This window comes from Crinia signifera, chromosome 4, assembly GCF_055691185.1.
Source record: "Crinia signifera chromosome 4, ASM5569118v1, whole genome shotgun sequence".
Taxonomy (NCBI): domain Eukaryota; kingdom Metazoa; phylum Chordata; class Amphibia; order Anura; family Myobatrachidae; genus Crinia; species Crinia signifera.
Genome location: NC_139220.1, coordinates 117,783,196 through 117,807,919, shown reverse-complemented (window position 1 = coordinate 117,807,919; position 24,724 = coordinate 117,783,196). Strand labels below are relative to the sequence as shown.

General features: G+C 43.6%; 1 long non-coding RNA gene and 1 other non-coding gene across 2 annotated transcripts in view; both read right to left on the bottom strand.

The window, feature by feature from the left end:
- Positions 1–24,192, bottom strand: part of LOC146072406 (uncharacterized) — a 135,093-nt gene extending 110,901 nt beyond the window's left edge. The window contains exon 1 of the long non-coding RNA XR_014473111.1: positions 24,071–24,192. This is a non-coding gene — a long non-coding RNA (uncharacterized LOC146072406). The remainder of the gene's footprint in view (positions 1–24,070) is intronic.
- LOC146076251 (U1 spliceosomal RNA) lies at positions 6,519–6,681 on the bottom strand. The gene has a single exon (XR_014473729.1). It is a non-coding gene; the product is annotated as a U1 spliceosomal RNA (small nuclear RNA).
- Positions 24,193–24,724: the final 532 nt, after the last annotated feature.

Genomic DNA, 24,724 nt, shown 5'->3' with positions numbered 1-24,724 from the left:
CTCATCAATCAGGAGGATGAGTTGATACGTAAATCTATATCTGGCCCCTCTCCCTAAATATTACAGAGATGCCATGTACAAGTGAAGAGATGTGATGTCAGATGAAAGACAGCACCTTCTCCATGCAGTGCAGCCTTTTCCTGCTATATAATGTGCAGCCACTTCTACTCCCCAGAGGTTTTTAACAGTATGGGCTAGCCTCATCAGATCACCTTCAACAATGGTGCTGACTGCACTGCAGCTGTGATCAAATGATCATCCTCCCTCCAATGCAGGGCCTCCATCCTAGGAACTACTGCAGGGGTGGCCAACCAAACAGAGGCGAAGAGCCAAAAAAAATCGGTTACCAAAGACAAAGAGCCGATACCATGCCAAAGTGGGTGTGGCCTAGCTCACAAAAGGCCACGCCCCATTTTAAGTGGGTTGTACACTGAAAAAAACAAAGGTATGGGCATGCTGACACACACAAAATGTTTTGGCGCACTTTCAAACACACCTATAAATATTAAGGGCACACACACACATAAATTGTAAAGGAACCCTGAGACACACACATAAGTTGTAAGGACATACACCTCCCTCCCCCTTCCCACCCCCACCACCAAGAATACCTCTGTACTGTAGTGCTCAGCTTGTGTCCCCAGGCAATGGACTAGGAGCAGTTAGTGGGGCCTGCATATCATCCATCCTGCAGCAGGACTTGGAGAAGGTGTATGCACAGTTTTGTGTGGGCGGGCCGGATGGAGCTGTGCGGGATGCGGTGGCGGAGCCGGGTAGCAGACAGCTGCTCTCTTCTGCGGCAGAGCTGAAGGGGGAGTGGCGCCAGCAGTGAGGTCTGGAGCACTTCATAATCCATCACCGCAGGACTGGGAGCTTTGAGTGGCCAGGCAAGATGGTCCTGTGCACGATGCGGCAGGTGTGAAGAGGGATCGGCGCCGGAAGAGATCCTTCTGATATGCTGCCAGGGGGCGGGGGTCACATAAGCAGGAGCTGAGACACACTCACTGACTGCCGCTGTCCTAGCGTGATAGCGCATGCGCCGGCCACTGGTCCTCTCCTTGTGCTCTTACTGCTGTGTCCCGGCGGCGCTGGCCTGGGACAATTTGAATGATGAGCCGCAGTTTGTGGAGGGAAGAGCCGCATGTGGCTCGCGAGCCGCGGGTTGGCCACCCCTGGACTACTAGCTTCCTCCTTCATGGTGCCACCTCCGAATTGCCATGGTGCCACCTTCTTCTCCTCTCCGTGGTTCCACCCCCTTTTCCAAAGGACTCCTCACCAGGCAGACATCACAATTCTACCCAGAGATCAGATTTATGATTTATGCACTCATTACTCACTAACACGTTTGAAAAGATCCACAGGTGGAGCTAATTACTTAATTTGTGATGCTGTTAGGAGACCTGCAAAACATTAACTGTTGGTAGCTCTCGAGGACTGGAGGTGACTACCCCAGATGTAAGAGAAGGAAAAGCACCTGAGGGAAGAGAACCCTGCTCTTGAGGTAGCGTTTCCTTTGTAAAATTGTATACATATTCTTCAAAATATGTTATTCAGAGAGTTTGTTTGATAGGTACAAGTAGAGGTCCTGAAGATCTCCCCTGTATAGAACCTCAGTAGCACACGCAGGGGGGGTTTCTGAGTACCCATCTGAAAGCTGAGGGTCCCCTCTTTCCATGGGTATAAAAATTGTAAAAATCGGCCATTGGGAACCGGAGATATCTGACTTCAAAGCAGTGGTCCCCATCCAAGCCTGTTAATTGTTATTCCCAGTCAGATATTTCAGGTTCTGTCTGACTTAAAGTTATGTATCAGGGCCCCTTCATTCAGCCCAATGCCCCCTTCTCCCACCCCATCTCCCACCATCTGTGCAGTAAAGGGGTAATTAGTGGAAATTACTGATCAAGGCCCTACATGCTGAGCGGTTGATATAATACCCCCTACCACCCGGGGGACATCAAAGCTTCCCCCACCCCTACCGCTGGAGGATCGGTAGGGGGCCCCAATACATTACTATGCCCAGGGGTCTACACTGCTGCTGACGCCCCTGTATGCATATGTATGTATGTATGTATATATATATATATATATATATATATATATATTTTAATTATTATTATTTATATATATTTGGTCTATCTATAATACTTTAACTGACCCGGCATATACTGGGTCACCTAAGTGTCCATCTCCGTGCTTTGCTCCGCCCCTCTGGAAACCCCCTTCTGAAAATCCTGCGTTTGCCACTGAACCTACGCAATGATTCAAAAAAGATATATACATGTTGCCATGAATGTAAACTGGCTTGACCTACAACCCCATGCTGACTGTCAAGCTCTAATATTCCAATATATGTTAGGCTGTAAACCTGATGGTCTGTACTATCTGTTTTGACTCACTAGATGTCACACTCTGATATATCTCCTTAATTCATGTTTTATGCATGCATTGTTTTGAGCCAACAAAAATGATTTATATCTTTTAATACGTTCCATGAGCATAACATTCCTGCTGTATGCTCCAACTAGCCTTCATTTCACAAATAAAGGCTTATACTATTGTGCCTGGCAGTGGCATTATTTAACCTTGTATCCTTGCCAAGCTCCGGCGTATAAAATATATCTGGAGAACATGCTTCTGGCGTTTCATTTATTTAGGTTTTAATAATACGTTTGGCAAATATGTAACCATTAGTATTAGCATATTTAACAATCAGTTACTGTTAGCAATTTGTTAAATAGAGTTTTTCTATATGAAAGAAGAAGTACACTTATATCTAAAGTGTAGGAGTCTATGGGGGTATTCAGTCCAGGATTCCAACTGTCGGAACATCCCGACAGTCAGAATTCCGTGACGTTTTCATTTGATACAGTAACTTAACAGTTGTAATTCAATGTTCTGACTGTTGAGTGTGGGAAAGTCCGTGGATTGTCGAAAGCGGCTGCGGATTGTCGAAAACAGATCTGACTTTAAAAAAATTGGATGACACTCTCCAATGCTGTCATTACTGGCAGCATTGAATAGGTGAGTGTGGATATTTTCCATGTCGCGCTATCCCTGTTTTGTTTATATAGGGGGCAACAATTCCCATTCTAGCACAGGGCACCAAAATGTCTAGTTATAGCACTGGTGTAAGCAGCACTACTGCTTTATGTGCATTATGTGTAAGGGGCACTACTGTGTAGTGTTACATGAATTATTAGTGTAATAGGAATCAAGGGCACTACTAGCCATGTAATGTGAATAATATTGAGCTGCTACGTGGCATTATTTGAAATAGGGGTACTTTTGTGTGGCCATGCAACTTAAAGTATGGGAGGACACACATTTATAGGTGGGGGGGGGGGGGGCGCTGAACACCAGCAATGGCCCTGCCTGCACCTTCATTCCACATGCTTTCATACAGTGGATTGCTATCAGCACTCTTATTGGTGTAAAGCTCCAGCCATCTACCAATCAGGGGGGGTGGGGGGCTCTTATGTCTCATGCCTAACAGCGGAAAATAAATATATGAGCTTTACATCATATGTCTCTGGTGAAACATTCTACATAAAAGCATTTTTTAACTGTAAAACAAAATACATCATTTATCTTTTGACCTGTGGCTGCGGTCTACAGTACGTAGGCCGCACGATCAGAAACCTACATGTTAGATACATGGAGCTTAAAAGAAACATTATGAAGATGAGTAGAAATAATAGTCTATATAGACACATGGCCGGGTGCCAAAGGGGTGACATGAAGGGGGTTAGAATGATAGGGATTGAACACATTCAAAGCACACCCCGAGGGGGTGATAGGTACGTACGGCTATGTAGAAGGGAGGCGTATTGGATCTTCTGTATGAAAACCCTGAGCCCATTGGGATCAAATGACACCATAGAATTGAATGGTATTTGAAGTGCAAAAAAGTAGAACATACATAAAAAGGGATTCTTATTACTAGGAGGGAGAACCTGGTATCCAGGAAAGTGGGGAGGGGGATGAGGACATGAGGTTTGTCCATCATTTTGGTTGATTGGGTAACTATGGATAAATATAGCTGGAGTTATACCACTGCTGACGGTATTATCAACAATTGATGTCTATACCCAATCGATATCTGTATCATATTAAAATGTATACTTCTCTCTGTATATAATTAGAGCGGTACCCATGGGGGGGGGGGGGAGGGGGGGATACCTTAGGGTTACAGCAATATGAACGACACCTCCCTAAAGTCCATTAGATCTAATGGGGATAAACTTGTTAAGAATGTTAAAAAGTCTATGCACGCATTAATATATAGTTCTACTAAGGTTGATGTTATCATCAAAATATATATATATATATTTTTATATATATATATATATATATATATTTTATATTAATTTTGTGTGTGTGTATACAGTATATATATGTTATATGTGTGTGTGTCCCTTTAAGGATTGCCAGTCCTCCGTAATAATGTGATATATTTGTGTATAATGAATAGCAAAAGAAAGAAGTAAAGGAAGCATATATGAGCATTAAAATGAGGCAAGTTCTACTTCAGATGGGCGTATGAACTGAAAATAATGTTAAAACAAAGTAAACCCGTTTTCGGGATATGCAAATGAGGTGATATGATTCAATATATGGAGGACGCTATTTGTATGTGTCCTGGAGTGAAAATGAGGCTTGGAACACATGAAACAAAATGGCCGCGGGAGCCTATAAATACATGCAAAACAAAAGTGAGGCTTGGTGCGCAACCCGGAAGTGCGGGTAAATCAAAGGTGCGAACGGCGCTGCTATAAAGCAGCAATGTAAATATCTGTGGGCTCAGACTGAGGAAGCCGCCGATTGCAGCAGTAGGCGGAGAAACGCATTTTTGAGCCCCATTTGTGCCTGATCCTGTACTCTATCCTCCAGCGCGTTATCTGTGGATTACAATAACCGTCTAGATGGCTGGTCCAGCAGAAAAAGGTCCCCAAACAGCCTATTTCCAGAGTGCATTTTTGGTAAAACAACTTGGAGAGACTGACCTGAGGTTATATCCCATCATCAAGAGCGCAACAACTAAAGGATTCAAGTACATGCAGGACTGGTAATTATGAGCAATGGTTCACTGCCTCTAATATAATCAATTACTCAGCCTCATATATGCTCTAACCAGGGCTGGCGCAACCACTAGGCAGGTTTAGGCATTTGCCTAGGGCGCCGGCCACTGGAGGGCGGTAGTGAGCTGCAGGAGGAGCAGCAGGCCAGCAGCAGGAAAGCTACGCAGCGGAGAGCCGGAGGAAGGAAGCGAAGCTGCATCTGCCAACTTCAAGCACTTAACTCAGCTATTCGGTGAGTGATTCGTGCCCTCCCTCCCCCCGCTCTAGCCTGCCCGTGTTAAACTTGCTGCACCCATCCCTGGCTGGTCGACAGCCACCAGGCCCTGGCAGCAACCCCCCCTGATCTAACATACATCCTTCCTATTCCTATGATGGGGCCCCCCTCCCCCCATTTGCAGCACCCGCCACCCCCCCTCCCCCCATTTGCGGCACCCGTGACCCCTTCCCCACACAATCTACCCTCTCCCCACACAGGCTACTCCCCTCATGCTCTCTCTCCTCACAACCTCGACCCCCCCTCCCCCCCATTTGCGGCACCCGCGACCCGCCCCCCCTCCCCCACACAAGCTACCCTCTCCCCCACACAGGCTACCCCCCTCATGCTCTCTCTCCTCACAACCTCAACCCCCCTCCCCCATTCGCGGCACCCGCGACCCCCCCTCCCCCACACAGTCTACCCCCCTCATGTTCTCTTTCCCCTTACAGCTCCAAACCCCCCCATTCATGGCACCCATGCCCCCCTCCCCCACACAGACCCCCACAGGTTACCCACTCATGCTCTCTCTCCCCTCCAAACCACCCCCTCCCCCCATTTGTGGCACCAGCAACTCCCCCCATCCCCCACACAGGCTACCCTCTCCTGCCTCCCCTTCACAGCTCCAACCCCCCCTTACCACAGGCTATCCCCCTCATTCTCTCTCTCTCCCCTCACAACTCCAACCTCCCCCACTGGCTACCATGATATGTTTTGTCTCCTAACAGCTCCATACCCCCCTACACACACACACTGCGTTGCCCACTAATGCTCTTTCTCACCTAACAGCACATCTGCGGAACCCATGACCCCCACATGGGTTACCTGGTTACCCTCTCCTGTTATTTCTCCATCCACAGGTCCAACCTCCACTTCTTGTATTATTAACAGTGTTCTGACAGCAGTCAGAATGCCAGCGCCGGCATAATGAACACCAGGCCCTATATACTGGGCATTACCATGTGTAATGTGTAATTGGCATTGTGGAGTGTGGTATAATGTGCAATGGTACAATATACAGTGTGTGGCATATTGTGTTACGGACATTAGGGTGTGTAATATTCTGTAATGGGCATAACGATGTTTGACAGAAACTTTTTGCCTGGGGGAATCCAAATGATTAGTTACGCTGTACTAAACACTGCTCCTACCAATAGCACCCCTGCCTGGACAAGTGCACATCACCGCAGACAGCACCGCCGACAGACAGTCTGCTACCACAAATTATGCAGTCGAGTTTCCCGAATTTGGGGAAATCGCAGGGGTCAACACACCCGGAGTGCAATGGGTGAGCCTCGCCCTGGGTGAACCACCTTTGTGATCATGGTATCTCCCCTGCCAGGTAAGTATAGGGCAGTACGGATGGTGTAATGGTTAGCATTACTGCCTCACAGCACTGAGGTCATGGGTTCTATTCCCACCATGGCTCTAACTGTGCGGAGTTTGTATATTATCCCCGTACTTGCGTGGGTTTCCTCCAGGTACTCCGGTTTCCTCCCACAATCCAAAAATATATACTGGTAGGTTAATTGGCTTCCAACAAATTTACCCTAGAATGTCTGTGTGTGCGTGTACATGTGGTAGGGAATATAGATTGTAAGCTCCACTGGGGCAGGGACTGATGTGAATGGTCAAATATTCTCTGTAAAGTGCTGCGCGATATAAGAAACTTGTAATAAATAAATAATAAATTAGCAGCTTTTATTATATGTTGTATGTTGTTTGTCTTGTCTGTCTGTTACATTGTGCACAATTGTTAATGAATTGTTATATTATATGGAAGCAATTTCCATTATCTGTGATATTTTAAAAAAATGATTTATACCTTGTAATAAAACATGCATGGACATACTGAGCAGGACTATGCTTCTTAAGTGCCAGACACCTATGGTCTCTGACACTAACTTTCCATATCTACCAATCTGCATGCTGACAGCTATTAACTGTCTCACTGCGGGCTAGATAATGCTTGCCATTCTAATTGTGTGAAGATCACCTGCCCATAAAGGAATTGTAGGGCGATGTGCACTTGAACCTTAGAATTATGGCTTCCTGACCTTTTTCAATCACTCTCTCCTGTCTGGGTTACCTGTCCTTTCTGTGTCAGTCTTTCTTACCTTCTCCTTAGCTTTTTTTAATTCGCTTTTCTCTTCTTCTGTTTGTCATTCTCTGTTCTTTTGTGCCAGCCACTCTGCTTTTTGCCTTCCTGCACTAACCTCTGTCTTTTCCAGTCTCCCTGCCCTTACCCTTTCTGAGCTATCTTCTCTACACTTCCCCTCTCTTTCTCCTTTCCTTTTCTGAATCTGTCTCTCTCCTTCCACTTTACGGTTGTCTGACCATACAGATTAAGAACAGATGAGCATTGTGATCAGGTCAATAAATAAGACAAGGACTGTTTACAATTACAGGAAAATTTTAGATGCTGAGAATTATTTATTATGTAAGTTTTAAAGACATAGGCAATATCAGGAACATAGCTTTCATCTGACTCAATACCTAGGATCAACCTTTCTCTTGTAATATCCCCGCACCTCAACTTCTAACGAGCCCAGTATAATGTCCATAGCTATCATGGATCAGGATTTGTTTGTGGACACTGGAACTGGGAGAACTGGGCAATATAGATGTCGCTGTAATGAGATTTGGTTAAGTATTTAAATGGTGTGTTATGGCCAGATTATTAAGACAGATATACAGTATTTACCTTCCAAGTGTTTAGCAAGACTGTCACTGCATTCCAGAACATGCTTCCATCAGCGCTTTGTGCACTCTGTCCTCAGTGCATGGATCCAGCACTCAAAGGGTGCATCCGTATCAGCAATCCAGCAGTCTTCCAGCATGGTAGCTGCCACAGATAAACACCAATCCATGCCTGTCTGTCAGCCCCTGTCTCGTGCGGCTTCCACGCCACTACCATTATCATAGCCATGCTCCATGTGCTGTACAAACAGCTTTTCCCTCCTTTCCTGAACATGACAAACTGGATTTCAAGCGTGGACTGACTATACTAGATGCCAGGTTAGGACAGGCTATGCAGTATATCAGGCTGGGACCAGCTACAAAGTATATCGGATTAGGGGGCCAGATGCACTAAGATTCAAAAAGTGATAAAATGGATGAACAACCAATAAATCATGTTGGTTAGTTAGGAGCTGATTGGCTGTCTGTTTATCACTCTCCATTTTAGAATGGAATATACTGGCTTGGACCAGTAGTGCTGCAGAGTAGGCTGGCTGATAGTTGCATATGAAACAGATAGATTACTTGCTTGCAGTATTATGAGAGGTTGCCACACACACTGGGATTCTGGAGATCTACAAAAAGCAACGGGTGGACTATTCACAGGGTACAATGCAGCGAGTAATTAAAAGATATGGCTGAACTCTGAAGCACTGTGCTTGAAATCACAAGTAATTCCAGCACAATCTGGAGAAAGAGTCACAGCAAAACTTAGATGGTTGCATATAAACAAGGTGGCTGAACACAGGAGCTGATTCCAGAAGAGCTGTTACTTGTTAGTGCTATGCAGCTGGCAGAAACACTGGCTTCAGAATGGTAACAGGTAATGGGCGGGATGTACTAAGGGAAAAATGCGAGGTTTTACAGCATTTTTAAATATTCTAAGACCTGGCCGCCGGGTCTTCGCTGGGAAGGGTATCCCCACCTTTGGGTGGCGATACCCTATAGAAGCCTATGGGCTTCTTATCACCACCCGCCGCAGACCATAGAAGCCAACCCAGTCCCGTCGCCCATCAAAATTCTCCTCCCTCTAGCAACATGTCACAGCCGCAGGTCCTACCGGCTGCAAGGGGGATGAGGAGGCACCGGGGATAGCCGCTGAAGCCCAAAATGTGACGGAGACCCCACGCACACCCCATCACAGGTATCACAGGAGGGTCTCCGTCACCACATTGTGATGCTAGTCGCATATGTTAGTACATATGCAATAGCATCTCTGCGGTAGCACAGTGAGGGGCGGCAATGTATAGAAAATAGTTGCTTAGAAAACTTTAGCAGCGATAGTGAAAACAGAACTTGCTGCTAAACAGAAGCCAGGATTCAGCATCTGTTCTTACAGTAAGTTAGTGAATAGGAAAAGTTTACATAGGAGCTGCTGATTACCGATTGGCTGCCAAAGTCAACTGAGGCAAGGAGCTTTCTGACTGGAGGAGATGTTTTCTGTCAATGAAATGCAACATTGAAACGTCCATGTTGCATTATTCTGGAGTGTGACACCCTTCCAAATCCAGTGTAATACTGTGAATCCTCAACAACCTCATGACCACTATACCACTAACAGCAAAAAATACACTAGTTCAAAGCATATGGGGGCAAGAGATTTAATGCAGGATTTTTAGTGTGGGTTTCTAAATGCTTCATTTTAGTGCACACTTTGTCAACCAACGAAGAGAGCATAATTATATATATCATATACAGTATACTCGAGTATAAGCCTACTTTTTCAAAACATTTCTTATGCTGAAAAAGGAAAAAGCCCCCCTCGGCTTATACTCGAGTGAGGGTCCCACTTGAGTCAATAAGTTTTCCCAGTTTTTCGTTGTAAAATTAGGTGCCTAGGCTTATATTCGGGTCGACTTATACTCGAGTATATACGGTGTGTGTGTATATATATATATATATATATATATATATATATATATAATGGAGATAGTAGAAGATGTAAAGTGCACTACCACCACCTTAATTAAAAATGCAGACAATTGTTTCTTAATAGAAATAAAACATATTTTTATTAAAACTATTTGAATTCATCTAACATGGTAGTTTACATTCAATGCCGTCACAAAGGGAACAGACCCAACGTGTTTCATCAGAATGACTTCATCAGGGGTACTGGTTCCAACACCTCTATATCGCAGAGTTTGGGAATTAACCTTTATAGGCGTATCAGCGTTATGGATAACATCTCATATGTAGAAGAGTTTTTAAACTATATGACGTTTCAAAGTGAACCAGATTAGAAATGGTTAGTCAGTCTCCAGTGTCTGCATTCAGTCACTGAGACATATGAGATGTTATCCATAACGCTGATACGCCTATAAAGATGGTGGTAGCACACTTTACATCTTCTACTATCTCCACATTACATGCTGTGCTGGCAAGAGGAGGACATGAGATGAGATGAGCTCTCTGCTATTGAACCTAACTGCATTAGCCAAGGTGATTGTTGCACGTTATTGGATGGCGCAAAAAAGCCCTGTGTTTGCGGAATGGATTAATCTAGTAAATATAACATATGAGCACGAAAAATTTATATATGCCTCTCGAGGCGCCAGCACTAAATTTTATTTTATTTGGCACCCTTGGCACCAATCAGCATGGTATAAGTTCACAGGACAGATCAATAAATAAATAGTAAAGCACATAGACATATTGTTCTATTTTTTTTTTCCTTTCTTCATTATAATTATTTATATATTTAAGTAAGATCGGTTAGGATCTAATATACTCAAGGGCTAAGAATAGCCTCCCTTCACCTATTTAATTGGTTTGTAAGATAAACACAATAGAGAGTATTTAATCCAGTACAAATGCAATGGCACAATCTAGCCCAATAGCAAGGCAAAGAAAAGTTAATATCTCCATTTAATTAACGTCACATTAAGACGAAAATGAGTGCAGCAATCACCACTGGCTAGGAAGAATATTCAAAGATTAAATAACTCCCAAAACTGTTTGATGTATAAAGTTCTATGCCTAAACCTATATATGAGGGAACTATACTCTAAGCCAGGGGTGGGGAACCTTTTTGTGCCAAGGGCCGTTTGTATGGTGAAAAAAATCCTTTGGGGGCCATATGTTAAAAAATGTATCTTACAAATTGTCCTGCTGCAGCCGTCCAACGCTCCGGCGGCTGCCGCTGAATAGGACTGACAGTCGCCGGATGCTGTTGATTAAGAGGAATCTCGCGAGAACTACCGACCTCTCGTGAGAATTCCCCTGTACTTGACTCCCAGCAAAGCCGCCGGGCAGGTGGGCGGGCCACTCAGACTGGTTACAGGGGCCGCATACGGCCCCCAGGCCTGAGGTTCCCCACCCCTGCTCTAAGCAATTTAACATGACATATGCTATATCTCCCTCCCCCTCTCTTTCATAAGATGTAACAACACCCAGTTGTGACATACTGAATTCTATCTCCCCTTGACGCCGAATAGCGTCTTTGATATAACATGATTGTTCTGATGTTTGTTAGTTATTTGTGCAATGTGTATTTGTGTATTTTGTATGTCTATGTTTAAAAAAATATATATAAATAAAGACTTAATTTAAAAAAAAAACAGGAGTGCTGAAGCTCATATAATGTGGGAAATACTATGTAGTATTTTAGAGAGCCATTACTGGCTATGGAGGAGCTATGCCTCATTTGAAATGTATATGTATATATATATATATATATATATATATATATATATATATATATATATATATAGTCTGTGCAAAACTCCGGCACTGCCTGCCTCCTCGCACTTACTGGTTGTACCTGGCCCGTTCCACCAGAGGGACACTCTGGTGTATGTACAGCAGTGAAAGAAGAGAACGTCACTCCGGGCTCTTAGAAAAACAGTAATTTTACTGTGCTGCCAATGGCGTTTCGGGCCAGGGCCCATCTTAAGGACAATAACCATTATTGTCCCGAAGAAGGGCCCCCGGCCCGAAACGCCGTTGGCAGCACAGTAAAATTACTGTTTTTCTAAGAGCCCGGAGTGACGTTCCCTTTTTTCACTGATATATATATATATATATATATATATATATATATATATATATATATATTTGATTATGCTCTCTTCATTGGTTGACAGAATGTATATATATAATTATTTCTAGGTGATTTTTGTGACGCTCCCTCTTTCTCCATTCATACTAAATCAAAATGGATAAATGAGGTACCATTTGAAAGATTAAGTTTTCCCCTTTTGATGAATTGTTAATTTACAATTGCACATTGTATTGTTTGTTTACAAATCTAAGTTATTACAGTGTTGGGCCGTCACATACCTCCACGCTGGAATTATGCATGTCCCCATGCATTGCATAACATGAGGAAACAATAGAACATAATCATCATAGATATTATTTCTAGAAGATGATTTTTGGTGATGATCCCTTTTTCTCCCTTCATACTTAACCAAAACTCGATAAACGAGGTACAATTTTAAAGATTAAGTTCTCCGCTTCTGACAAATTGTTAATTTACAATTGCACATTCCCGCTGCCCCAGATATGCTCAGTATATGAAAAACATGGCAGATTCCACACGGTAATAACACTAACAGCACTGGTCCATTACTTCCAGTGCTGCTATCAGACCTTTGTGCAGTCCCTCTCCCACCCACCTGACAGCTAAAACAGAGCCCACTCAGCTACTTAGAGCTCCTGCAGCTCAGCCTCGCTGCAGGACGAGCACTCAGGACATTCATCCTCAGTTGTCCAAAGCGTCCCATCTGGCAGCAGAGAGAGTGCTTGCGGACTTCAGTACCTTTCGGAAAACTATCCATGTGCGCTACATCCCTGCTTGCAAAGCCGCAGCTTTGGAATAAGAGTTGGGACATACTGTATAAAGGCAGCGCGAAGAAAGGCTTGCTTACTTTCCGGACCTCCGGTACAACCAGCAGTGGGGATTGCAGACAGGTTGCCCAGAGATCCGGAGACTGTTTCTATAATAAAAGGAGGAAGGGATCCTCGTGAGATATGTGTTAAATAAATATAAATAAAACCTACTAGGTGGCCCGTACAAATATTCCGATCCCTTTTTCTCCCTTCGTCCTTAACCAAAATCCATAAATGAGGTACCATTTGAAAGATTTTTTTTTTCTGCTTCTGATGAATTGTTCATTTACAATTGCACATTGTATTGTTTGTTTAAAAATTCAGGTTAAATATTGACTTTTGGACATATAGTTCTTTGCCTGGATGCATCGATACAGATTTTTTTGCTACGGATAGTTTTGCTCGGCAAATCGAAATGTCTTCAAATGAACCAGTTCTTCTTTCATCCTACTAAAAACCACCAACCTCGCTATAAAATTAATCATATTTTATTTGCATGCAAAATGTTCTTTTTTTTTGCATTCAGTTTTTTATTAGCTTTTACACATATTAAAAACAAACATTTGATTCATAGAATTCATAGAAGTATATCACAATATTCTCATTAGTTTACACATCTTCATATAACTTTATGCATTATTATTATTATAGAAAAAAAGTAATCCACTAGACCAATCCTATGTTTCAAGGAGATAAAAAAGGAGAGAAAAGGGAAAAGGTAAAAAAAAAATTAAACGCCAGGGGAACCTCTCTTTACTCATACACGCAACATAATTCATAATTAATCTGCTGCTGATATCATATATGTTTTATACTCATCAGAAATTTTATATTCTATCCATCTATCCCAAGAATTTGTAAAGACAGTTTTTTTGTCTAAGGATGTATTCAGTAGGTCTTCCATTGACATAAAATATTCAAGTCTCCCGAACCAATCTTTCTGGGATGGAGGAATTATAGACTTACATGTTACGGTATGACGGCTCGTACTGCATTACCTATATGTTTAAGTAGAGAATTTTTATATTCACACATAGGAATTTGTGAATGGTTAAGAAGCCAAAACATGTAATCAGTTGGTACTGTTGTGTTTAAAATATGCTGTGTAACTGTTATTACCTCTGACCAGTATTTTTTCAGTTTAGGACAACTCCACCAAATATGTTTCAAAGTGCCTACCTCTAATCTACATCTCCAACAAATCTGTGAGGTTTAAAGATATATTGCATGTAATAAGGAGGGGTGTTTATACCACCTTGTCATAACTTTATATTGTGTCTCCTTTATTACTATACATGAGGAGCTATAATGTGTTTTTAGACAAATCCTTTGCCACTCTCTGTCTATAAGAGTAATCCCCAGTTCTTTTTCCCTGGTTTTAACTGAGGAAGGGGTTTGGGAGTCATATTTTTGTAAAAATATTTTATGAAGAGTTGAGATTCTATGAAACTGGACATTGGTCGCTAGACACATTTTTTCAAAACTCGTGAGTTCACTTTTAGCCAGGGCCAATCTATCACCTGTCAGTATATAATGTCTAATCTGGAGAAATTTCCAAAAGTCAGATTGAGGTACAGTATATGCCATTGTTCACAAATTTCCTGGAATAGTTTAACTCCAGAGGTATTCACCATTTGGCCCACTCTTAAAAAACCTTCTCACGCCCATTCTGAGAAACAGGTAAGATTTAGCCCTGGTTTAAAGGACGGGTTTGCATGCAAAATTTTCATACCTAGTTAGCACTAGGAATATGTAATACCGTACTTCAGACATTTACACTTAGTTGATGCACAGTAGCGCAGCCCCCTGAGCTAAATGCTTATACAGTTGTGAGCACTTTTTCAGTTTCTAAGTTCCTTGCTTTGCAGCATTGTATTTAGGCCTCCTCAGGGCTGCCGACAGGGGGGTGCTATGGGGACTATCCCAGGCCCTGCCGCTCTGACAGAGGGTAGGGCAGAGGCAGCTCTATCCCCAGCACCCCCACCCCTTCACTTGTCCTCTACACTGTGACTGCAGTGTCGGTGAGCCGCAGCCTGCCGCACTCCGAGTCCCACCCCCCCATTCAACAGCCGCACATACTGTATTCAAAGCCCCATGGAGCAGCTGGAGCATGGCGGCTCCGAGTTCCTTCACATTGCGGTGCAGACACCTGCTGGGAGCCCTCCACACAGGAAGCCCCCATCACACTGCGCAGTGAGGGACGGGGGCTTCCTGTGAGACAGATGAGGAGCTCGAGCTGTATGCTGGCCTGTCTCATGCAGACTCAGTCACCAGATTGGTGGTCAAATTGGTCAGGATCATAGGTGTGCACACATTGAGTGTTACGGGTGCACAGGCACCCCCTAATGCTGTGCCCACTCAACCTTATGAACATCTCCCTGCCGCTAGCAATACCTTTTACCAAAGAATTTTGCTTTTTAGAACTGTATTCCATTAACTGCGCCCATCAATTAATTGTGTGTTTTGCATTAATTGTACTAGACCATTGTCATATCACTACATACCAGTGTCATCCATATAAGTTTTTTACTTTTTTTGCATATACTGTTACACAGAGTAAGAGAGATGTTTTATATTGTAGTGAGTGCCAATAGATGATGGTAGACACGCCTGATTGGCGGTGTTAGACACACCCAATGGGCGGTGTTAGACATGCCCAATAGGTGGTGCAAGGCACACCCCTTTGATAGTGCACCCCCTAATAAAATGTGCTGCGCACGCCTATGGTCAGTATAATAGGCAAAACTAGTACTTGTGGCCTATTGTAATAATAATATTAATAATTTAGAAATTATAAACTGTATTAACATTACAGCTTTTGCTGTCTTGACTTGAGCTGTTGGTTTGGAGGCCAGAACGAGGGGGGGGGGGGGTAAAGCATCTGGAAAATCTCCTGTATAATGCCTATTGGGAACCTAACTGTATATTTATCAACATTGGGAATTATTAGTATGCATGGAAAAGGGAGCACATTTGTATTCAATTATGTGTATACCTTCCAATTAAGAAAATTCTACCTTAGATGAGATGCATAATTCAGCAATCAGTGTGCATAAATCACAATAACAAGAACATTCCCATCTATCCAGACTCCTTTGTAGTCACATACAGAATAACCTCATTACCTGATGTCATTTTCCACATTAACTCATTAAATGCATAGGGACTACAGTATGTTGGATGTTTCTTTGTGCATGTGTGCAAATGGTGAGTATTTAATACAGAATATGTGAATTTACATATATTCTGAATGGTATACAGGGCCGGCGCTACCCACTCAGAAGCTCCTGCAAAGCAGGAAGACGCCATCCTAAAAAGGTGCTGTTTCCCTCCCTGCTCTGCTAAAGCTGCCTCAGCCCTCACTGTCACTGCCTCCTGCACGCCGCCCGCAGCGCCTGTCTGACAGTGGGCGGCAGTATGGAGAGGCTGAGCAGCTCCCTGCACTGCGCGCTGTCCTCCACACTGTCCTCCTCCTGCGACCTGCCCCCTCTTTCTCACGCACCATTGCGCTGAGGCATGTAGCGCTGTCTGTGAATGCCTGGATGACATGTCATGTCCGGATCCGCCCCCTACCCATTGCTCAGAGTCCCTGCACCTGTCAGCTGTCAATGAAATGACGAACAGGCAGCAGCGCTGCCTCCCCTTCCTTCCCTCTTCTCAGTGTGCCAGTCCTCAACACTCTGCCCCCTCTATCTCCTCCCCTCTTCTTCCATATCCTCCTTCTCTCCCCTCCTTTCCCCCTGAGTCACAAGAGGGGTGTAATGGCGTCCTCAGCGTCCTGCCTACGCAGATAGAAGAGGAGGGACTGCACAAGAGTTAAACAGCAAAAGAACAGTGAGTCTTTTATTATACATGTTTATAACAATTTTTTTTTAATAATTGTAGATTTTTTTATATTAATTTAGAAACTTATTAAATAATGGGCTGGGTTACGTGCCTAAAGGTGGCCATACACACTGCAATGCTTTTGGATCTAGCCCATAACATATGCGATTCTCGCAGTGTGTATGGGCACCTTTAGTGCCTGCAAAATTTTGCAGACACAGCACTGAGATGGTGTATGCATACATGTACATGCACCCGAGATCCTCCATAGGATCGCATGTTGCATACACTCCCACAATCGGGCTGCAGCTTGTTGCAATGGTAATGTGAAAGGGCGCAAAATGTATGGTTTGCAGAAGGGCGCCGGACACCCTAGCACCGGCCCTGATGGTATGGAACTCTGACAGATCTGTCAGAAAAATATGACATTTCAGGGTGGCAACAATGCAAGGACACAGTAGTACCCTGCCTTGTTGGAGTGTCCTTGGTGTATATCTAAAGCTATGTGAGATTTAGAGTTGTGTGTAAGGGGATTGGAAGCCTTTTTCTGTTATGGTTTTTGAGTGTGAACCCACAGCTGTGACCACTGTTTAGGGCGGCCACAGCGAACCCTACTCTGCCTCTGTTGACCTTTCCTGAAAGATGGCTGGCACCTGCAGAAACTAGGACTTCACCTTTAATAGCCACGTTTGAAGCGGCAGATTAGGTCCCCCACAACTCCGGTGCCACCAGGTCTTGTGTAAGGACAAAGTACCGGAGATCTTTTATGAAATGGTCAAAAGGTGAAACTGACTAAAGGGGACCTAACTAGAATATAAAACTAACTAACGGTACAGCGCTGGCAACAGACAAACCAGGGAGCAAAATGCAGAAGCAACCTAGTCGCATACCATGGATGACCTCGTCGCATACATAAGAAAATGACCCAAACAAAACACAATATTACACCACACCAAAACACAGCAAAACCACACAAAGGTACGGTGAAAAAACGTAAACAGGAAATTACCCCACTGGGGTAAATATAAGCAAATGGCACAGACCTGCGGCAAACTCAGGGGATCCCAAAGGGACAATAAGCAAGCGTGAACTCATCACACAAATGAGAACACCGTCCAAAATGAGGAAACCAACAAATGGTATAGATATGAAACCTGGGCCCCAACATGGAGCACTTATGGTTTACCAGAAATGGACCAGGACTGGCAATAAGCAAACCCAGGAGCTGATGAACCGGACAGGCCAGGAGAAAGTAGAAACTAAAGAGAGGCAGGTGACTGTAACAGATGGGAGCTGGTATCTGGTTGCATGCTGCCTGCATGCATAGGGCAACAGGCCTGGAACCCGGATGGCCCAGATTGACCGGATTGCTGAAAGCAGTAAGCAAGTAGATGGAACCTGGGCACTGGTAACAGGAAACTAGAAGCTACTAGCTAGGAGCTAACACCTAAGAACAGAAGCTGCAGCTAATTTATAACCAGCCACAGGGTCTGGGTTTGCAGGGACTATAACAGGAGCAAGCACCAATCAGCACTGTTGGAGAAGCACCAGTCTCATTTAGCACAGATTACCTCCAGGTGAGCTGCCAGACCAGATAATGAGCTCAATCAGGCATCAGCCTCGTATGCAAAACAGTCACACAGAATAGAGCTGTAATATCAGTGACTCACCACCGGAGGCCATCAGTGAGTCCCATATCAGAGACAGAATCTTGGAAAGCTCACAGAAACTGACATAAAAATAATGAACCACAGCGGTGGCTCATAACACTTTCTGAAAGATCTCTTCCACCTAGCATTGGGCTAGTGTAAGTAGCAATACTGAAGATGACTATGGTTGGCAACATAAAATGAATGGGCTCCACAGGTTTCTGTTTACAGACGCACAACCCTCACATTAGTCCTATGGATTCTCACATTAGTATAACATGGTGCATGAAACTTTTGCAACAAAATACTTTGCTGTTTGCACCAAATTGTATCCCCCCATATACTATATGTCATCTCTGAGTTCCTTATTTTTTGTTCAAAATTTAAAAAAAGAGCAACCTACATTATATCGAAGCATCACATTAAATGATTCTATTGCACAACACATCTTGTTTATATTGGTGCCTGTGTGATCACATGAATCCATTTGTATTCATCCTCAGTACAATGGGCCTGATTCAGACCTGTTTGCTAGGCTGTGTATGTTTGCAGACTAGTGAACAGGTAAACACTGCCCGACCATACACCCGCCTTCCCCCTGCTGCGCCAATCCCCGCTGGATACGCATACTTACACATCACCTCACATGCAGTTTTCAAGGGGAATGCCCAGCATATGTATGGGGACGACCATAAAAGGTGGGTGTTCCCCTGCTGCCACCCCTTGACCGTGCGAATGCCTCGGCGAGTGGGATACTCGCAGAAGGGTTCACACAGGGGGTCTGCACATGCACATATTTGTGCATACGTGGACCCGCACAATCAGAAATGGGCCAGAATTTGGCCCCCGACTGATTGGATCTGAATCAGGCCCAGTGTGACGTTAAGGAATTCTAGAAAGAATAAATACATATTTTCTACCACCATGCAAACTATAGGCTTTGGTCCAGCCCAGAACCCTCCCTCCCACACCCCACCTATCAGACAGTAACAAAAATAATGTGTTATTTACACAATACAGATGTGGACGTGAATGTATTAATTAAACTATTGTGCCCCAGCACAAAGCACTTACATAGAAACATTCTGTAGAGAAGGAAAACAAACATGTGCCTGGGCCAAGAAAGTATATAGAAAACGTGTGTGGAAAATGAATGCAGCCTAGCAACAGATGCTTTCCTGTAGGCTGCAACAAAACACGAGGCCTGTGACTAACAACAATGCTGACATGTGTAGATACATCTTATAAAATACATTATGTTTTCAGCAGAACCGATTGAGAATAATCCATTACAGAAACTAGAAAGCTGAAGTTGAACATCTCAACTAACTGAAGGCCCCTATATTTCTATGCAGCATTTCCCCGACCCAGCCGGGACTACCGACTTCCCAACCAGATACACCAATCAGTGGCGCACAAAGATCTGCAAACTTGGAATATGGGAAAAATGCCCCATATGCAGACCTGTTTTCGGTTGGGATCAGGGAATCAGGATATTTGAACATGCTTAATATTCCTAATTTCCTGACCTGGCCATCGGATGACATTGTCCCAATAAACCTCTGATATACTGGTCAGTTGTATACAGGGGTGGATTGGGAACTAGATATGGCCCTGGAGAAATGTCTAAAAGAGGCCTCTGATGTAAGTGCTGCAGTCCGTGGAGCCCCGTTACCCTACCCACCACATCGCACTCAATCCGCAGCCGCTGCCGCCGACAATTAACACCACAGACTCACAATACACTCATAGAAGAGTGTCAACATTTCTGTGATCATTTTTCCTTTACAGGTGCATTTTCTTTCTTACTGATCTTTTGACTTTTCTTTTACAAATATTTACCTTATCCCTTTTATTGCTCACTTTGTATTTTATGGTATTCAATGTGTGTGGATATTTCCAATTTTATTTGTATTAATATAATATGCTGTTTCAAAGATGTCTTGTACTAAGTGGCGGATACACCAGCAAGGCCGATCCTCGGATCCCCTGACCTGCCAGCACCGCCGTTGCTCTGTTCCGCTGACTGGATACGCCAATCAGTGGGCAATCTGTTAAGGGATTGGGGAGATTATTCATGTTGAAAAGTCCTGATTCCGCGATGACCATCGGGGGATCGGGGGTTTGCCCCAATACCCTGCTGGTGTATGTGCACCTTTATTTAAATATTTTTTTATGTTTTTGAATAAAAAAATGTAAATCAATTAAGTTGTTTACATTCTTATTATTGGGCTACTAGACTTCCCTACAAGGCTTATCACCTTACTTTAGAAAAGTAACTTTTGGTAAAACTGGCTTTACAAATAACGCTTTTATTCATGAAGCGTTATGCTGATTCCTGGGTGACGTATGGCTCCATATACACTCAGTATATCCTCGGAATAACCAGCCAGCCAGTGGCGTCTCCGGAGAGGCTGCAGCACAGTTCAAAATTCAAATAGGCAAGAAACACCAACTGTCAGTGAGTCAGTTTAGAATGACAGTTGGTGGTAGTGGGTGTGACTCCCTATTTGAATAATGAAATGTTTCAGCCCCTCCTCTGCAGCCGCCACTGCAGCCAGCACATATATAAAAAAAAAATATAACATGTATGTTTATATGTACAGATGGAGCCGTTCTCATCATAGCGGCTCCCGGTGCACCAACCGACATCCACCAATCGCCGAATTGGGTGCGCGCATGCCACATTCTCTGCAATGGATGCGAGAGGGTGTGAGACGCTCACATGACCACCAAATTGCCATCAGCTGAATATAGGCAGTTGACACAATGAGAACAGCCCCATCTGTACTAAGCAAGCCCCCCCCCAGCGCTGCCGCTGGTTGAATTTAACAATAGATTGAAAGCGGCATAAATATTGTGGACTTCATATGGATAGTTACTTACAGTATTTTAGGTAGAGATACATGTTTGGTTTTGAGTTTCAGAAGTGTTCTTACTATTTTTATCATCTAGCACAACAAAGCTAATACTTCGTATTGCAGTAGTTGGAAGGAATTTAAATGTTCTGTAGTAACTTCTCTGGGACAATTCTATTAAAACCAGATACTATCACACCCAGAAAGAAGTTGGATGAATAATTACTGAAGTGAAATATTTAAGCTCAGAAAAAAAGGATTTAAAGTTAACAAAATGTACAAAGCACATGTATGCCATGTTTACGGTAAGCAGCAAAGGGGCCCAGGCCCTTAGCATCTGAAACGAAGGGGTGGAAGGCTGTCAATTAAAATCTCTTGAGAAGATTATAATTATATATACATATATATATATATATATATATATATATATATATATATATTATTTTTTTTTAAATGTCAGTGTTAGTTTATATTTATTTGGGTGTTATATACTGTGCAATGGGGAATTTGGGCATGAAAGAAAGATAAAGGTAGAGCCTTTTAAATTCAAGAAAGATATTTTAACTAAGTCACTGCTGTGGCATATATGTACGAATTGTACTTCACCACAGTGGCGTAACTCCTGGAGGCAACAGAGACTTTTGCCGACGGGCACTAGCCATCCCCCTGATGGCTAGCGCCCGTCTGCAAATGTTTCTGTTGCCTCTGGGAGTTACGCTACTGTGGTGAAGTACAATTTGGCACAGAGATTTGGCACAAGCAAGAATACCCGGCCCCCGCCGCAGCAAGAAACCCTGGCCGCTGACACCTTCTCCTCCCCCCCCCCACTTTTCTGAAATGCTCCCCCTACGGCTGACACCTGCCGCGGATCGGATCTCTGTACCTGATCCGATCCGCAGCGCTGCCCTCCCTACTGCAGTGCACACTGACAGCTCACGTCAGGTGCCTGCTGCAGAGCTGCCCAGGACAGCTGAGCGATGGCTCAGCTGACCACTGATAAGTGACTCTGCAGCCTGCCGGACCCTGATTGGCTGGGTGCAGGAAGGAGGCAGGATCCCTGGAGCACGGGGGGCCTGGACCAGCTGACTATATATATATATATATATATTTATATATATATATATATATAGTGTGGGGGGGGGGCTGATGCAGTGGGGGCACTATCTACACCACCTCTGGGCGTCTCGTATGAACTTACGCCACTGCATCACCAGGACATATTAAGGTAGTAAGTCTGAACTTACTGGGAGGTAAGGAGAAGGTAAGGCTATGAGCTGGAATTAAAATTACCCTACTAGGTATACTTGGTATGATTGGTACAGAGTGGTATAACAAACAGATAAGCGCTCAGTGTATATCCAGACAAATAAAGGATTTATATCACCATTTGTATCCAGATTTGTTTTCCGCTGGTTTAGAGTGATAACCTGTAATGATAACCACCCTTTCGCAGGATATGCGACAAGAGGGTATAACAAGGAAAAGAGAATAGTGCAAATTATCCTTTAAAAGCACAAAATTTTAATAAAAGTCCACACTTACAAACTGTAGACGTATAAAACAGCATAAGGTTTCCACCAGTGTCAAAACAGCAACGCAGGATGGAATGACAAAGACACCCTCTTATAGTCCAAAAGAGACCCGTCCGGAACAGGGGACTTGAAGACCAGGGATGTGATGACTCTTGCAGCTGTCCGCCTCGAATGGAACCATACAGCACACTCAACGCGTTTCGAATGATTTCTTCTTCAGGAGTGTTCATAGGTGGGGCACTCAAGCCCTGACTGTCATTCCATCCTGCGTTGGTGTCTTTGTCATTCCAGACGGGTCGCTTTTGGACTATAAGAGAGTGTCTTTGTCATTCCATCCTGCGTTGCTGTTTTGCCACTGTTGGAAACCTTATGCTGTTTTATACGTCTACAGTTTGTAAGTGTGGACTTTTATTAAAATTTTGTGCTTTTAAAGGATAATTTGCACTATTCTCTTTTCCTTGTTATACCCTCTTGTCGCATATCCTGCGAAAGGGTGGTTATCATTACAGGTTATCACTCTAAACCAGCTGAAAACAAATCTGGATACATATGGTGATATAAATCCTTTATTTGTCTGGATAAACATTGAGCGCTTATATGTTTGTTATACCACTCTGTACCAATTTCTCTCGATCTAAGGTGGTTCACTGGATGTATACCTTTGGTGTATGACAAACCTAGCTGCACAGTGCATTTAATCGCGCACCACGATTGTTAACTATTTTTATACTTGGTATGATCCCAATCCCAAGAGAATACTTCTATATCAAGAGTATTTGCTTTTTATATGTTTATAATAAATGTTTTATATTTAAGAAGAAGTCTTGGTTGATAATTTTACAAAAAGTGGAAAGACTGAATTCATTGTATTGATAAATTATATATGGGCGCTGAATAACACTATTGGGTTGTGTATTGGATTGTGTGGATCCCTGTGGGGATCTAGTATTAATAGCAACCACCCTATATCTAGCGCAAATACCTAGTGATATTGTTTTGATGTTTTATATATATATATATATATATATATATATATATATATATATATATATACTGGGGGTACGAGCCGGCACTCACTCCTTATGATAAATCAGATGCCTCTGGGTGCCCTCCGCATAGAGTAAACAGGTAGTAGATAGAAGGCGGCGTCACTCCAAAAGGACTTGAATAAAGGTATTTATTTGAGCATCACATCAATGGACACAACGCTATGTGTCGACGTTTCAATGGCTATGCATTTTTCTCAAGACAGCGTGTGGCCAAACAAACATGAATAGATATACATACTGAAATTTATACTCACAATACCACGTGGAGGTCCGTCCGGCCGCCGAGTGTGTCAGGACTTCCCCCACTAGGTGGGCGGTCGCTCCAACACTGACGGCATCTGATGCGCGGCCGTTGCTAGGTGACGCTAGGGACGCTAGATACCGTCCCCGGCAGCACGACAAACCTGCAAAACAAGATACAACAGAAGGTTACTTGGACATATGTAACAACATTAAACAACAGTTATATGACGATGCAATTATAGGCACAGTAAACTGGCAGTGTCACAGAGCATGTATGATCGGGAGGAATTACAAGAACACATTCCAATTAAGCCGCTCATTCAGACCTTGCGGCTTAGAGGTACCTAACTTGTAAATCCATTTGGATTCAAGTTTTAGTAATAATCCATCCCTATCACCCCCACGTTTAAGGGGGGGCACATGGTCTATCAGAATGAAGCGCATATCGCTGACAGTGTGACCGGCCTCCAACCAGTGCCTAGCAACAGGCTGGTCGGCCGTTTTTGCCTGCAGAGCTGTATTAATAGTTGAACGGTGCATGGCCATTCGTTCACGTATGGTCCGCACCGTTTTGCCAATGTAGTGTAATTTACACGGGCAGGACATAAGGTACACAACGTGAGTGGTTAAGCAAGTGAGTACATGCTTGATATGTATAACAGATG